At 41.0% G+C, this 11,002-nt stretch overlaps 1 long non-coding RNA gene across 2 annotated transcripts; it reads right to left on the bottom strand.

The window, feature by feature from the left end:
* Positions 1 to 2,236: 2,236 nt before the first annotated feature.
* On the bottom strand, positions 2,237 to 6,084 carry LOC117834087 (uncharacterized). Of its 2 annotated transcripts, XR_004635688.2 has the most exons (5): positions 5,817 to 6,084; positions 5,287 to 5,336; positions 3,920 to 4,009; positions 2,864 to 2,992; positions 2,237 to 2,767 (listed from the first exon to the last, which is right to left on the bottom strand). It is a non-coding gene; the product is annotated as an uncharacterized lncRNA (long non-coding RNA). The 2 variants fall into 2 exon arrangements; XR_011898951.1 differs by having other exon boundaries at positions 2,237 to 2,992; positions 5,817 to 6,083.
* Between the last annotated feature and the right edge of the window lie 4,918 nt (positions 6,085 to 11,002).

Here is an 11,002-nt window from a genome sequence, read left to right as displayed (position 1 = left end):
TTTAAAGATGTTTTTCCCCAGTTGTGAAGCATAGTTCCATTCGTACTTTGTTGAGTATTGTTGCTATGCTTGATTATAAGTTGGAGCAGTTAGATGTTAAAACTGCATTCTTACATGGGGAGTTAGAAGAGGTCATTTATATGGACCAACCTGAAGGTTTTGTTGTTCTTGGAAAAGAAAACCTTGTTTGTAGATTAAAGAAATCTCTTTATGGTTTGAAACAATCTCCTAGGCAATGATATAAGAGATTTGAGTCATTTATGTTCTCTCATGGTTTTAAGCAGTCTGATTATGATAGTTGTGTATACTTGAAGACAATTAATGATTCATCTATTTATTTGTATGATTATGTTGATGACATGCTAATTGCTGCAAAAGATAAGTCAAAAATAGCTAAGTTAAAAGCACAATTGAATTTAGAATTTGAGATGAAGGAGTGCAGCTAAGAAAATTCTTGGTATGAAAATTGTCAGAGATAGAAAATCTGGTTCGTTACACCTCAGGCAGTGAGGTTATATTGAAAAGGTTCTTCGTCATTTTAATATGCATGATGCAAAACCAGTGAGTCATTTGAGATGAAGGAGTGCAGCTAAGAAAATTCTTGGTATAGTAATTATCAGAGATAGAAAATCTGGTATGTTACACCTCAGCTAGTGAGGTTATATTGAAAAGGTTCTTCGTTGTTTTAATATGCATGTTGCAAAACCAGTGAGTACTCCGTTAGCTGCATATTTCAAATTATCTTCAGCTTTATGTCTAGTGTCAGATGATGATATTGAGTGCATGTATAGAGTTCCATATTCTAGTGGAGTTGGTTCACTTATTTATGCCATGGTCTGTTCTCGTCCTGATTTATCTCATGCATTGAGTGTTGTTAGTAGATACATAGCTAATCCTGGCAGAGAGCATTGGAATGTAGTTTAGTGAATTTTTAGATATCTGTGTGGTACATCTAATGCTTGTTTGCAGTTTGGGAAATCTAGAAATGGACTTGTCGGTTATGTTGATTCTGATTATGCTGGTGATTTGAATAAAAGGAGGCCACTCACAAGTTATGTTTTCGCCATTGGTGGTTGTGCTGTTAGTTGGAAAGTAAGTTTACAGGCTACCGCTGCTTTGTCCACAACTGAAGCTGAATATATGGATATTTCTGAAGATTGTAAAGAAGCTATTTGGTTGAGAGGTTTATACTCTCAGCTTTGCAGGATTTCTTCTTGCATTACTATACATTGTAATAGCCAAAGTGCTATTTACCTTACTAAAGATCAAATGTTTCATGAAAGAACAAAGCACATTGATGTGAGATATCATTTTATTCAAGGTGTTATTGCTGAAGGTGATGTTAAAGTATGCAAGATAAATGCTTGTGACAATCCCGCTGATATGATGACTAAGCTTGTTCCTACAGCTAAGTTTGAGCTATGCTCAAGCTTGGTTGGTGTTAAAGTTTAAGTCCTAGTGACTTTTGGCAGCGGTGATTATTTATTATTGAAGTGAGTTCATTGATGATACTTCATTTGCTACAAGATGAAATTCATCTCAATGTGAAGTTTGTTGGATATGATCCGAATTATAACGTGAGTCTTGTGAGGACGCCTGGAGGGCCCACGGTTCGGGTTTTGTGATTAGCGGATTTGTTTCCGTGTTTGACTGCAGTCAGTTTAGTCCACCCTATATACATCTCGTAAGCCGCACCGGAAGAGCAAGATGACTCATTATATTCCCTACGTTGTAACTCTCTCATTATAGTGAAGATCGCCTATTGGTGCCCGTGGTTTTTTCCCGCAAGGGTTTTCCATGTAAAAGTCGCATCTCGTGTTCGATCTTGTTTTCGCATTATTTGCTAACACCATCTCACCGAGTCTAAAGCCTTTGCAATGTCGAGAGCGCTGGTATCTTGGAGTGATGAAAGCCTCGTGCAATGTTTCTCACATACATGAAGTTGTCGTGTATTATCGTTGGCTTAATGAAGGTATTGTTTGGTTCCTTTAGTCCTTATCTTGAACTAAAGGTTATTAAAGCATATGAACAGAGACCAAAATACCCCAATCAATGCATAAAATATGCATCCCACGGGGCAATAATGAGGAGCAGGGCTGTTCTCATAGGTCTTTAGTCCACTTTAGTTACCTCAAACGACTAGAAAACTAATTCTTTTAGTTCTCCACCTAATCATTCTGTTTGGAAGTTCAGACCTAACCAAAGGGATCACCTACCCTTTGATTGTTTGACACGATTGAATTCATGAACGCCATCATTATTTGCCGCCGTAGGCAGATGGGAGGGACGATGCAGTGCTGCACAGCTGTTTGGTGATGTGACTACGGCCCTGTTTGTATCCGCTTATTTCCTGCTTATTGGTGGAAATAAGTCATAAGCCCACCCAAACGTCTTGCTTATTTCTCGCTTACCACGTAAGCCGCTTAGCCCACAATCGTGAAAATAACTAGCGCCGGGCTTATCGTGTACACGGGATGGGAGTCGCTTCTGGGGCAAGCGAACCATTTTTCCTCCGCTACCCTCTCACCCACCGACACCTCCACCGTCCGCCCCCGCGCCTGGATCCCGCGATGGCGCCGCCGGCTCCCGTCCGCGTCCTGCAGACCCCGCCGCCGCCACTCGGTTCGCCCTGCCCGTGTCCTGCAGATCCTGCCGCTGCCGCCCGGTTCGCCGTGCCCACCTCCCTGCCGCAGCTGGACTTGGCCCCCACCGCCGGCCGCCCCTGCCCACTGTCACACCCGGTTTTAAGGACAAAACCAAGTGCTACCTATATGTATGCCAGGATCAAGTTTCATACATATAGTGACATCATAAGTGAATAACAGCAACAGTATCACGTGAAAAGATACAGATAGAGACTTACGAAACCATCAGAGATACACAGCTTAAATACTGGAGACGGAGGCTCCAAACTTCACAGGCAATCGACTGGGGCTGCGTACGCCTAGGACTCAGCACCATCTTCACAATAACTTCATAGCAGCTTCTTCTTCTGAGCAACGTTGTTTATAGCAAGGGTGAGCACTTGTCGTACTCAGCAAGTGTGAGGAGAATATGAATGCAAGGGTTAAACAAGGAAAGGCTGACTGGTTGACTGCATTAAGCATTTTTAGTTGGTCAAATTTTATTAGCACCTGATTACTAAGGTATAAGTATATACCAACCCACAATTAATAGAAACATAAACATAAGCCATAAGCACATGGCAGAAACATAACCATAGCATAAAACACGATTTTAGTCCAACTTCAAGTATATTAATCATGTGAGGGTCCAGGCCGCTCTTAACCGTGAGCACGGCTGATCGATCAGTTTTACACTCTGCAGAGGTTGCACATCTTTACCCACAAGTCGCGTAAAAGTTCAAAAGAACTTTAGACCCAACCACGCTTGTGCTGATCAGGCACAATACCACACTTCCGAGGTGTGATTGCATAGGGATGCTACGAGGCCTTTACAAAGATTCATTAGTCAGTGGTAACCCGCTAAGGTTTCGGTGTCTGGCGTGCACCACCTATCCCAGGTAAAATGCAACGACTCAGTCCCCCCTCTTGCCTCATCACGAGTAAGGTCACCCCAGACTAAGGTTTCTAATTAATCAGCCAAGACCAGAGCCATTTAGTCTTGTGGTAGCACTGTTTTCCTGGGTGGTCGCTCCATGTTCCAATTAAATATTGTAATCTTGTATTAACAAAAGGTATATAATAAATAGAATAAGTTCACCATGTTGTTCATTAGAACCACCATAACCCAAGTATAGCAGCTAAGCATAGCTACCCAACAGAAAGGTAAACCCAGGTTGGCAAGGAATAATCATAAAAACTAGGCAAACCTTAATAGGACCCAACAAATTTAATGCAAACATGTGCAATAGTGATTAAATAAAGTTATTGGGACAAAAGCACAAGGACACACTTGCCTTTCTCCAGCGACAAGTTACTTCTTACTGCTCTTCGGCTCTTGCTCTCTTGAAACTCTTAATCTTCAAAGCTTTCGAACAGCGATCCTTCTACTCGAAGCAATCACCGGCACAATCATACAAGTAAACAAACAAATACAACTAAGAGCAGTACACCAAAACAAAAGGAAAGCTTTAAAAGAGCGTACTAACGACAAGGCTCGATCTAAAGTCACGCGAACGTAAGGAACGCTTAAAACGGAACTATGGTTGAAAAGATAAAGCTATCGAGAGTTTTGAATTATAAAAGAAAGATAAGAGCTACAAGCTTTATTTATTTTAGTTGAGAAAAGCAATGTAAAGATATTTCAGAGAAATATCCTTAGTTAGAATTAATCAAGTCATATTTATATTTTCATGAGAAAAGACGGTGTAAAGCTTACTCCAATTTTATTTATAAATATTTGAGTACAATTTATGCAAATTAAACATTTAATTTAAAAATAAGATACATGTAGACATCTAAGCGTATAGCTTTACATCTCGAGTTCAACTAAGTAGATTAAGCCCTTGTTTACTTTGCGAATTTGGGAGGTGCCAAATTACTGTAGCAACACTGTAGCGTTTCGTTTGTATTTGTGAATTATTGTCCAAATATTGACTAATTAGGCTCAAAAGATTCGTCTCGCAAAGTACAATAAAACTGTGCAATTAGTTTTTGATTTCGTCTACATTTAGTACTCCATGCATGTACCGCAAGTTTGATGTGATGGGGAATCTTCTTTTTGCATAGTGCCAAAGTTGGGAGTTTTGTAGGAAGTGAACAAGGGCTAAATTAAAAACACATTTATATTTATATAAGCCAAATTAATATTTAATTATGAAAACTCGAGATATAACCTATACAGATTTTATTTAGAAAACAAATTGAATAAACATTAATCAAATTGAATTTAATTTATGAAACGCCGAGGTATAACTCTTAGTGGCTTTTAATTGGAAGAATTATTTAGATAGGCATTAATCCAATTAACTTTAGTTTATAAAAAACTGATATATAACCTAATTGGCTTTTATTTAGAAGAGGGTATGAAGTAGGCATTAATCAAATTAACAATTATTATGAAAAACGATGTTTAACACTAAATAGATTTTATTTAGAGAAGAACTCGTTTGTCAGGCATTAATCAATTTTAATATAAATTTTATTTTCAAAAACATGTGTGAAGGAAAACATTACCACTAACGTGTAATTTACATCATTATGAATCTAACGCAACTTGAACGGACGAAAACGGAATTAAAACGTAGAATCTATGGGTTAAACAACATTGCAGGGGTCTAAACGTAATTAACCGTAGACTTGGAGGGTTAGCAAGGAAAATTACCAAGACTCAGAGAATAGTCACTGCGAATAGATGGATCTTCGGGGTTAGATCTGCAAAAGAGGATGGCTTGGATCAGATTGCAAGGAGCTGAAAGTTACAGGGGGTTTTCTACAAGGTTTGAAAGACACAAGAAATAAGCTGAAAATTTAAGTTTTCCTCAGGGGCCTAATAGCAAAATCACCATCATCTTCAACCTTCCAACGCACTCCAACTGACTGGTAACATGTTGGCCATAGACCGTGGTCTAGGCCGGTCCTGCGGCGGCGACGGCCGTGGCCGGGGCGGCTTGCGCGAGCGGCGGGTGGATGCGCCAGCAGGGAGGCTCGGCCGGCGGCTCCGGCGGCGCAGGCGACGGCGCAGCGTGCAGGCGGCGGGCGGACGAACGGACCAGGCGTGCTGGCCCAAGTTGCGTACAGAAACATGATGGATGGAGAGAGAGAAAGAGTGGATAGCCGGAAACGAAGCCCGATCTCGCGCATGAACGGCAAAATGGAACGATATCGACGAGACGAACAAGATGGTGTGCTCACCTTCGGCCAGAGATGAACAATGGCGGTGGAAAAGCTCGCCGGAGTTGGGGAAGACGACGGAGCCGACATCGGATTCATGCAATCCACCACACCATGGCGTAGAGCTCGAAGAGAGGAACTCCATGGTGGTGTCGGTTTTCGCCGGAAGTCCACGGTTTCGCCGGAAAAGCTCGCCGGAGTTTGACGAAAACCGAACTTTGACTTCAGATCTACGGAGTTAGGAGATGCAACTCGTGAAAAGGTTTTCAGATCTGAAATCCTCGCGTCGAGACGAACGCGGTGATATATATATAGGCCACACTCGGAAAAAGATATTTTCGAGTTGACTTTTTATTTTCGGAATTTCTGATTTTATTTATCTGCGCGAAAACAATTCCAGAAATAGCTGGACTCGTTTTCTAGAGTGAGAAAAATACCTAGAAAATTCTGAAAAATCTGAGATAAATCTCAGAGATGGATTGGGATGCAAGGAATCCAAATAAAATACTTGGAGCTCGTGAAAAGGATTTTAGAACCTTCCAAAAATTGGATTTAGCTCTAGGAAAAGGAGAATAAATTCCAAAAAAAGATGGAAAATCCTCTGAAAGGTCTGGACATCGTCTAAACGTATTTTAAAACCTTTTGCACTCAAGGAACACCATGATGCATCGACATGAATGCACAAACACATAACAACCTTATTAAATTCCGAAATACAAACAATTATTTTTCCTATACTAAAATTTCCTGTAAAGAAAAATAAATGTTGGGAAAATTTTAAAATTATGAGAAAATTATTGTTTATTTATTCTTTTTATTCACATCCTGAAATTCGAAAATTTCAGGGTGTGACACCCACCATCCTCCAACCGTCGCCACGCCCCTGGGCTTGGCCCCCTGCTGGCTGCCCCAGCCGGCCTCCCTGTACTCGTATCTGTGCTTCGTTGTGCTGTGGAGATGTTTCGTTGTGCAATTTGCAGTCATGGTTTTCTGGATCTTTGGTTGTAGTGTGCAGTTGTGATTCAGTGTTTGAATTTATGATCTCATTTTTTTGACAATGGAAATGGTGGTTGTATGATCTTAAACTAGTGCTGTTTGATATGTGTTGTGCGTTTATGTTCTGCCATTATCTCTGATTTCAATTGTATTTTGCCTAATTTAACTGTTCTGAATATTTCCATATCAAGCAGCATGTGCGAAATTGCTTCTTGTATTCAGGTTAAGTGAGTCAAGTCAATCCATTTCAAATAGAACCAAAGTTCACCCTGGTTTGCTGAAAGCGCGAATCCAGTTCAATTCCACTTCAAATTTCATGGCTTTGTATCAGAAAGGTTACCTGGTTCTAGCTGGGTCTCATATTCTCTGAGCTTATGTCCATATATCCAGTTCATTGCCCTGTCTATAGCAGCAGGGTAGTAGCACTGCAGGTTTGCTAAATTCAGTGCTGCAATTCCCGTATCCATATCTCAGACTGGATCACAAATCACACAGCGATCCTTATATGTTTCTTATCCCTGTCTAGATGTATAATCACAAAACTTTAAGGTCAACTTTCAGGCATGAGCATGCCTTGCTGATGTCCTGAACCATCGCAATTTCTCATTTGCAGCTATTTTCAGTGCTCCTTGGTTGCTGTCTTCCAATGTACATCTTTACGAAGATTCCAAAGGGAAAAGGAAAACTCAGGTCTAGGCTAGTAACAGTAGCATAGGTAGGCTTTACTGGAGATTTGTTGCTGCTTCTGCAGGGTCCAGTATTTTTTAGAAATCATCATTCATATACATTTTTATTTATAGAAAACTCAAACTCGTGTTAGAACTAGTTAGAAAAATACTTTGTTGTTGTACCATGACGGATGTTTCCATACTAGACCGATCTACCATATAAGTTTCATATTATTGTAATGCAATTTTTATTTAACAAACTCCAAAGATATTAGAATTATTGTCTTCTCCTTAGATTCACAAGAAAAATGAGCTATTATCAGCCTCAGGGGCATTCAGGTCAATTTACCAGCTAGATAGACAATCGACACAAAATAATCAGGATTGCCAAACACCCTGCTTATTCAGACAGCGGATTCTCAAGACAGCAGGCTTATCAGATAAGCCTGCTTGCCAGATAAGCGAGTTCCAGAAAAGCGGATACAAACAGGACCTACGCGGGCGCGCGGCAGTACCAACAGTACAATTTATTTGACGATGGCTTGTCATGCCAGGCCAGGCTCATGGCCGTGCCTCAGATACCTTGGCATTAATTTCCGCCCACCGGAGATGAGAGCAAGCTGCAAGCGTGGCTGGCGTCCATATGTGCTGGCGATGGCCAAGACTAGAAACACGCTGTCCTTTGGCAATGGCCTGCTTTCTAGTGATTATTTAATAGGTAGGCTAAAGTTCGCAACAAGTTGGTGAATGGTAAGTGCTACTGCCCGGCACCCACCTATGGCAGCGCTATCCTCAATGGCCACACGGTCAGGAGGATTCATGATGATGATGATGCAGGGTCAGGAGCTAGTCCTATAGTACAGTAGATCATGAGCCTCTTTGAAGATACATAAATCATTGCACTGAATGCATGTGATTGGATCATTGTCCAAAAAAAAGTGAGCTTCCTTTAATTTTTTTTACATGTGTTGTACAGTTCTGGGTCAATTCCTTCACCTTGAGGGCCACCAGTTGCTTGTGTGCCACCTCCTTCTGCCCAATGAAGACCTACATGGGGAGATGTACGTGGCGGTCGGGTGGTGGACCGTGGATGCGAATTCGAATGTGCCAACTGTTCTCTCCACAACGCTAGCCCAGTGGCCCATGTGCCATGGGAGGAGGCGGGCGCCGTTCTGCTATAACAACGTAGTAGGAGGTGGAGTTATGCATGGCAGTGGGAGGAGGAGGCATGGCTAGGCAGCGTCGAATGGGAGGACGTTGGGGTCGACAAAGAGGCAGAGGTGTCTGTGCTCACAGTAACCCTATCAGCCAATCTGTCATAGTACAGTATACGCGCTCTCATCATTGGTCCCTGTCATTACGCTGCATCTAACCCGTCACCAGTGTGTACGTCTCACTCTCGTGTCCAGGGAATTGAAGAACCACTCACCAGTCTATTTCACCTCCAATATTATTTCGGAGTTGTTTGAATACGAGGTGCTAAACTTTAGGGGTGTTTGGAAGACAGGGGCTAAACTTTAGCCCTGTCACATCAGATATTCGGATGCTAATTAGGAGGACTAAATATGAGCTAATTATAAAACTAATAGCAGAACCCCCAAGCTAAATCACGAGACGAATCTATTGAGCCTATGTAATCCATCATTAGTGAATGGTTACTGTAGCACCACATTGTCAAATTATGAATAATTAGGCTTAATAGATTCGTCTCGCGATTTAGCCTAGGGGTTGTGTAATTAGTTTCTTAATTAGTCTAGGTTTAATACTCCTAATTAGTGTCAAACATTCGATGTGACGGGGACTAAAATTTAGTCCCCTCCTCCCAAACACCCCCTTAGAAAGATCACATCGGATGTTCGGACGCTAATTAGGAGGAATAAACATGAGCTAATTATAAAACTAACTGCAGAACCCCTATACTAATTCACAAGATGAATCTATTAAGCCTAATTAATCCATCATTAGCAAATGGTTACTATAGCACCGCATTGTCAAATCATGGACCAATTAGGCTTAGGGCCTGTTTGGATACAAATTCCTGAAGTTTAGGATTGTTCTAAAGTTTAGGATCCAGAAATTGGTAGTCCTAAAATTTAGGAGAGGGTTGTTTAGATGGAATCCTAGGGCGTGTTTGGTTCCTCTTGCTAAACTTTAGTTGCTAAAAGTTGCTAAAATTTATTTGCTAAACTTTAGCAAAAGCTGTTTGGATACTCCTGCTAAAAGGCATTTAATGAGCTGTAAAAAGACCTATCTACCCTTATTAAAGGTGCACAGGAGGGGGGAGACAAACAATAAATGTGGGGTATAGGTTGTCTAGCCCACCTTTTAGCAAGTTTTAGCAACCAAAAACTTGCTAAAGTGCTAAACTTTAGCAACTCAACTTTAGCAAGTTTTAGCAAGGGTGTTTGGCAGTTTAGCAGCTAAAAGTTGCTAAATTTTAGCAACTAAAGTTTAGCAAGGTGGAACCAAACACCCCCCTAATCTTTAGGATGTTAGAGGGAAAATGACTTTTTTACCCCTAATTACTCCTCTAAATGCTCCTTCACTGTTCATGTCATTAAATGCTTTGGGAGGGCAACAGGGGTAAAGGGAGATTTGGGGACCACTTTTAGGAGAAAAAGAACTCATTAGGATGCCTTGGCTCTCCTAATGAAAATAGCCCTCCTAAAGTTTATGAGTGCACTTTTAGGACCCATGTTTGGATGCACAAGTCCTAAAAGTGTCCTAAAAGTGGAGTCCTAATCTTTAGGAGTGTGTATCCAAACAGGCCCTTAATAGATTCGTCTTGCGAATTAGACTCCATCTGTGCAATTAGTTTTATAATTAGACTATATTTAATAACTGTTATTAGTATCCAAACATCCGATGTGACAGCTACTAAAGTTTAGAAGAGTGTATCCAACCACCCCCGAAATAGCTACGGGTGCCCTTACTGATCATTATTGAGGTTAGGTGGCGGTTGGCATCAATCAGGTCCCGGGTGCCCTTACTGGTCATTATTGAGGTTAGGTGGCGGTTGGCATCAGGGCCTGTTTGGATGATATGTCCTAAAATTTAGGACATGTCACATTGGATGTTCGGACGCTAATTAGGAGGACCAAACATGAGCTAATTATAAAACTAACCGCAGAACCCCTATACTAATTTGCGAATCTATTAAGCCTAATTAATCCATCATTAGCAAATGGGTACTGTAGCACCACATGGTCAAATCATGGACTAATTAGGCTTAATAGATTCATCTCGCGAATTAGACTCCATCTGTGCAATTAGTTTTATAATTAGATTATATTTAATACTTCTAATTAGTATCTAAACATCCGATGTGACATGTCCTAAACTCCAAACAGGCCCCAATCAGGTCCCGGATGTACTTGGTACAGGTAGCACAGTCGGGTCCTCGTGAATTCTGCTGAACTAAGGGCCTGTTTGGGAAGGGGTGTTAAAGTTTAACACCCCCTTTTTAACACATTTTTAACACTTTGGCTGCCAAACACAAGTGTTAAAGATGAAGTGTTAAAATATAACACCTCTCTTTTCATA

The sequence above is a fragment of the Setaria viridis genome, chromosome 8, assembly GCF_005286985.2.
Source record: "Setaria viridis chromosome 8, Setaria_viridis_v4.0, whole genome shotgun sequence".
In the NCBI taxonomy this organism is placed as follows: Eukaryota; Viridiplantae; Streptophyta; class Magnoliopsida; order Poales; family Poaceae; genus Setaria; species Setaria viridis.
The sequence above is the reverse complement of the archived record's forward strand: the minus strand, read 5'-3'. Positions and strand labels throughout refer to the sequence as shown.